Genomic DNA, 6,345 nt, shown 5'->3' on the forward strand with positions numbered 1-6,345 from the left:
TGAGGCGGGGCTGTGTCTCCCCTCAGACTGGGGCTCCCTGAGGATGGGCTGTGTCCCCCCTCAGACTGGGGCTCCCTGAGGTGGGGCTGTGTCCCTCCTCAAAACTGGGGCTCCCTGAGGCGGGGCTGTGTCTCCCCTCAGCAACTGGGGCTCCCTTGTACCAAAATCCTGTATTTCACTATAGTGATAATAATTCTTCATAAATGCTCTGTTTTTGCTTCCTTCGTGCAATAAATGAACGCCTGGGGCTTCCCTGGTGGTCCAGTGGTTAAGAATCTGCCTTGCAATGCAGGGGATGCTGGTTTTATCCCTGGCTAGAGAACTAAGATGTCACTTGCTGTGAAGTAATTAAGTCCACGAGCCACAGCTACTGAGCCCTGGTACCACAGCTAGAGAGTTTGTGAGACACAGCGAAAGGTTCCACAAGACGTATCAAAGATCCCAAGAGCCACCACTAAGACCTGACGCAGCCAAACAAATAAAAGAAAAGAAAAAGAACTGAATACCCCACTGACCTTTTCATTAACCTCAAGCTCAGCATTCTCCCAGTTCGTGCCTCAGTCTCCCCCACGTAAATGTGGGCATTAGTTAGCTTTAAAGTTGCTATGATGTTACGATGTTAACTACAGAATCAGAAATGAGCCTCACCTTCCGTGTCTCTTCTTTCCCCAAACTTGGCTCCCTTTAGCATCCCCACGGGCACAGCCATCACTGTCTGGTGATGCCTTCTCCCACCTGCGCTTAGAGAATCTTGAAAAAGTTCGTCCTTAAATTGGTATGTTTCTCAGGAAGCCAAAGACTTGAATGTGGCTTCAGTAATTCTTGCTCTTCAGCACTTGAAATATTCGTGACACCATCACCATCTATCATGATCTAACGGTGAACACTTTAGGGTAATCATTACTCTTTTACAGATGGAGCAAGTGAGGCTCAGAGAGGTGTCTAGGTGACTTGCCAAGTCCTCCTCTTAGTCAGTGGCTGCTGGTGCCTCTGGGTTGTATGAGAGTTTTGTCAATAGTGTCAGTCTCGGGACCCTAGGACTCACTCATTCTCCAGGAGAGCCAACCAACAAAATGCACCCAGGCTCTAGCCCAACACTCAACACAGTCGCTTTATTATCAAAAACTTAACTGAAGGAGAATGGGGAGCTCATCTCAGAATTTCAGGGTGGGGGTTCCCTGCCCTGATATGTCAATGGTCAGAGTGCTCCCAGAATTTGAGCACAAGTACTCGAGAGGTCAAGGGGCTGGTTGTTCCTGAGTGGCATCCTTCTTACTGGCCTTAGTTTGATTCACACCATCACTTGGCCTCAGGCTTCAGGGGGGGCTGCCAACACAGGGAAAGGATTCACACCTTCCTGCTATGAATGGAAGACATGGATCAGTGCTCAGTTGAGGCAGTAAGTTTTATGTCTCTCCTGTAAACCTTAGGGGTTTAGTGCTCAGCAAGCCAGTGCTCCTTTTGAGATCCCAATTCAGGTAAGGTAAAAAAAAAAATCCTTATTCTGATAAATTAGGGGATCAGAGTGAACTTGAAGCCAAGGGGAACCATCCTTGGTGCTGTGTGATCACAGCCAACCACGGCTAGCCTACCAACCTCAGTTGCCTCCAACGTACATGGGAGGGGAGTTTGGGAGCAAGGTGATCTCTGAGTGCTCTTCGAGGCCTAACCTTTCCTAATCCCATTCTTGCTGCAACACTTTAAAAGAGCAAATAAATCAGTGGTTAAACTATTAATGGCCAATTAGGTTAACTGAGAATTCTGCACTGCCTTAACCAAGAGACTGAGTCCCTAATGAAATTTTAGGCATTATCCCCTGACTTGTAGGAGTGGTATTTGGTGAGACTGCAAGGCTGGGGAGAGTCTAATCATTTCTCCTAATTAATGTCACATAAGTGCCTCCCATCTTTTGACAGAAAGCAGGACCAGAAAGGACAAATGCCTGTGGCTTAAGTTCTCATGAAGAGCTAAGGAGATTGGATGGAGGCTGCTTAGATAAGTAAAGGAGGACTCAGCCTGCGTTGCTGAAGGAAGGAAACAGGGCAACTTCCTTTTGTCGTTGAGTGGAGGAGTAGTGGGGAAGTCAGGTTGGAGAGTTGAGAGGGCGATCAAATCAGTCAGCTCTTCCTTGCCACCCAGCATTGTGCACTTCCTCCACGCAGTGACAGGGTGGAGCCTCCTGGCTCAATAGTCATTATTCAGTCAGTTCAGTTCAGTCGCTCAGTCGTGTCCGACTCTCCGCGACCCCATGAATCACAGCACGCCAGGCCTCCCTGTCCATCACCAACAGTTGTCCTCTAATATCCATTCTCCCCTCCTCCCTAGTAAGAATCTCCAAGTGTTATTTGGCCACAAGGCCATGCAGAATAAAGACATTTCCCAGCCTCCCTATTCCTAGGTGTGGTCATATGACCAAGTTTTATCCAATTATCTATAGGTAAAGCACTACTATGTGATACCCTGAAAGTGAAAGTCATGTCCGACTCTTTGTGACCCCACGGACTATACGGTCCATGGAATTCTCCAGGCCAGGATGCTGGGATGGGTAGCCTTTCCCTCCTCCAGGGGATCTTCCCAACCCAGGGATCGAACCCAGGTCTCCCACATTGCAGGCAGATTCTTTACCGGCTGAGCCACAAGGGAAGTCCAAGAATACTGGAGTAGGTAGACTATCCCTTCTCCAGTGGATCGTCCCAACCCAGGAATCGAACTTTTTTCTGCATTGCAGGTGGATTCTTTACCAACTGAGCTATCAGGGAAGCCCTATGTGACACAATGGAAGCTCTATGTGATACACTAGTGAAAGTGAAGTTGCTCAGTCGTGTCGGACTCTTTGCGACCCTGTGGACTGAAGCCTACCAGGCTCCTCCGTCCATGGGATTTTCCAGGCAAGAGTACTGGAGTGGGTTGCCATTGCCTTCTCCAGGGGATCTTCCTGACCCAGGGATTGAACCTAGGTCCCCTGCATTATAGGCAGATGCTTTCACCGTCTGAGCCATCAGGGAAGTCAGATACACCCTTCTTTGCCCCTCCCTCTTTCCTAAGACTGGAATGCTGATGCATGTACAGAACTTGAGCAGCTATCTTGGTCCATGAACTGGCAGCCAAGTGTTGAGGATAAAAAATTACAAAATAGAAGGAACCTGGGCACCTGGTGATCATGGCACCACTATTCAGTCCTGGAATCTCTGAAGGCTTTGGCTTTTGTTTTAATTATAACTATAACAAATGTTTAAGACATAAGAAGTTTCAAAAATAGTAAGAGTTCCCATAGACACTTCATCCCACTTCTTCCCGTGATAATATCTCACATACCCATAGTATCAATACATTTTTAAAGCAGGAACTTGACCTTATTACCGTGCAATTCACTTGAATATAGACCTTATTCCTTGCACTTTCTAAAGAGAGAGAAATAAACGTCTTTTTCATTGAGGCTACTTGGTTGTTTTTTTTTTTATCACTCACAGTGAAATCAATTTCAACTGATATAATTTCCAAAAGGTGTAAGACGGCATCCAAACTCCACTCCTGAGAAAGGCACATGGTAGGCAGAAGGAGCTGGTCCAGATACAGGGAACAACCAGACAACCTTCAGGGCGATGTGGAGAAGTCCTTTCAAACAGTGGGAGGCATAGGACTATCGAGCCATCTTCTCTTTGACGGTGCTGGTGAACGGACTGTCCTCTCCCACCTCCTTGCTCCACCACTGCCTTCTGCAAGCATCCCTGTCCTCATGCTTAAATCTATGTTCTTCTTTGTCTTGTTGGATCCACCTCCACCCACACCTCTTACCTATGCAGAGCTCTGCATCCCCTGCTAATTCAGGGAGACCTGAGATGCTCATTAGTGTTGCTGGTTCCTGGCCCATCAGAGTCACATGTCAGGACAGGGAAGCGAAAGCGGGTGACATTTGTTGGTATTCTCAACTCGGGTGAAAACAAACAAATTGCACTGGAGTTAAATGTCAAAGGCTCTTGAGCGTGCTGCCTGGGAGGGAGGGAGGACCATCTCCATGGGGGGACAGCCTTCTCTGTGTCCCTGAGGGGGTGTGTGTGGGCGATGCAGCTGTGTTGGAAGTCTACCAGGAATGCCGAGTGGGCTGTGTTTGTCAAAGTCCACCTTCATCCCACCGTGGGCAATCTGGTTAGACATGCGCAGTCCCCAAGGGAAGACATGCATTCGTCCTCCATTGCTTCATCCAGAGAACATTTACTGAGCACTCATTACATGTAAAAGACTCTACAAGAGGGACTTAGGGGCAACTGATGATGAGATAAATATGGCTGGTCCCCACCTCCTGGGAACAGGCCTCCCTTAGAGAGGACAGAAGGCATTTAAACATACAAACAATGTAGGAAGAAAATGGTCATCCTCACCAGGGCTTCAGTGCTCTTCGGGTTCTTAGACAAAGAGGGAAGGAGAAATCAGGGAGGAATTTCAAAGGCTTTGCCACGAGGCTTGAAGGATCTACATTTAGATGTGCATGGAGGAGGGTTTAAGGGGACAATTAACTCAAAGATAACACAAGCCACGTCTACCCACTTTGCTGTCAGCTTTTCTATCAGTGTTACCCCCAAGCTGGATGGAAATACGCTCGTGGAGCTGAATGCACATGATGTAACCCAGTAAGGAAGGGTTTCTGGGGTCCACGAACTTATTGGAATTGTGTGCTGAATTTTGTGTAGTCAAGCACTTTTCTGGGAGGAATATGCATCAGTTCAGTTCAGTCGCTCAGTCGTGTCCGACTCTTTGTGACCCCATGAATCGTAGCACGCCAGGCCTCCCTGTCCATCACCAATTCCCGGAGTTCAGCCAGACTCATATGCATTGAGTTGGTGATGCCACCCAGCCATCTCATCCTCTGTCATCCCCTTCTCCTCCTGCCCCCAATCCCTCCCAGCATAAGGGTCTTCTCCAATGAGTCAACTCTTCGCATGAGGTGGCCAAAGTATTGGAGTTTCAGCTTTAGCATTAGTCCTTCCAATGAACAACCAGGACTGATCTCCTTTAGAATGGACTGGTTGGACTTCTTTGCTGTCCAAGGGACTCTCAAGAGTTTTCTCCAACACCACAGTTCAAAAGCATCAATTCTTCGGTGATCAGCTTTCTTCACAGTCCAACTCTCACATCCATACATGACCACTGGAAAAACCATAGCCTTGACTAGACGGACTTTGTTGGCAAAATAATATCTCTGCTTTTTAATATGCTATCTAGGTTGGTCATAACTTTCCTTCCAAGGAGTAAACGTCTTTTAATTTCCTGGCTGCAATCACCATCTGTAGTGATTTTGGAGCCCCAAAAAATAAAGTCTGACACTGTTTCCACTGTTTCCCCATCTATTTCCCATGAAGTGATGGGACCAGATGCCATGATCTTAGTTTTCTGAATGTTGAGCTTTAAGCCAACTTTTTCCCTCTCCTCTTTCACTTTCCTCAAGAGGTTTTTTAGTTCCTCTTCATTTTCTGCCATAAGGGTGGTGTCATCTGCATATCTGAGGTTATTGGTATTTCTCCCAGCAATCTTGATTCCAGCTTGTGCTTCCTCCAGCCCAGCATTCCTCATGATGTACTCTGCGTATAAGTTAAATAAGCAGGGTGACAATATACAGCCTTGACGTACTCCTTTTCCTATTTGGAACCAGTCTATTGTTCCATGTCTAGTTCAGGAGGGCTGAGAGGAGCTACTCCACATTCAAGGTCAGGAGGGGTGGCCGTGAGGAGATACCCCTTGTCCAAGGTAAGGAGCAGTAGCTGTGCTTTGCTGGAGCAGCCTTGAAGAGATACCCCATGTCCAAGGTAAGAGAAATCCAAGTAAGACGGTAGGTGTTGCGAGAGGGCATCAGAGGGCAGACACACTGAAACTATAATCACAGAAAACTAGCCAATCTGATCACACGGACCACAGCCTTGTCTAACTCAATGAAACTAAGCCATGCCGTGTGGGGCCACCCAAGATGGCAGGTCATGGTGGAGAGGTCTGACAGAATGTGGTCCACTGGAGAAGGGAATGGCAAACCACTTCAGTATTCTTGCCTTGAGAACCCCATGAACAGTATGAAAAGGCACAATGATAGGATACCAAAAGAGGAACTCCCTGGGTCAGTAGGTGCCCAATATGCTACTGGAGATCAGTGGAGAAATAACTCCAGAAAGAATGAAGGGATGGAGCCAAAGCAAAAACAATACCCAGTTGTGGATGGGACTGGTGATAGAAGAAAGGTCCGATGCTGTAAAGAACAATATTGCATAAGAAACTGGAATGTCAGGTCCATGAATCAAGACAAATTGGAAGTGGTCAAACAGGAGATGGCAAGAGTGAACGTCGACATTCTAGGAATCA

General features: G+C 47.3%; 1 non-coding gene across 1 annotated transcript; it reads right to left on the bottom strand.

Annotated features, from left to right (window-relative positions):
* Positions 1-2,931: 2,931 nt before the first annotated feature.
* On the bottom strand, positions 2,932-3,005 carry TRNAY-AUA (transfer RNA tyrosine (anticodon AUA)). The gene has a single exon. It is a non-coding gene; the product is annotated as a tRNA-Tyr (tRNA).
* Between the last annotated feature and the right edge of the window lie 3,340 nt (positions 3,006-6,345).

The sequence above is a fragment of the Moschus berezovskii genome, chromosome 23, assembly GCF_049115385.1.
Source record: "Moschus berezovskii isolate FMDL1 chromosome 23, NW_MosBer_1.0, whole genome shotgun sequence".
Lineage (NCBI taxonomy): Eukaryota > Metazoa > Chordata > Mammalia > Artiodactyla > Moschidae > Moschus > Moschus berezovskii.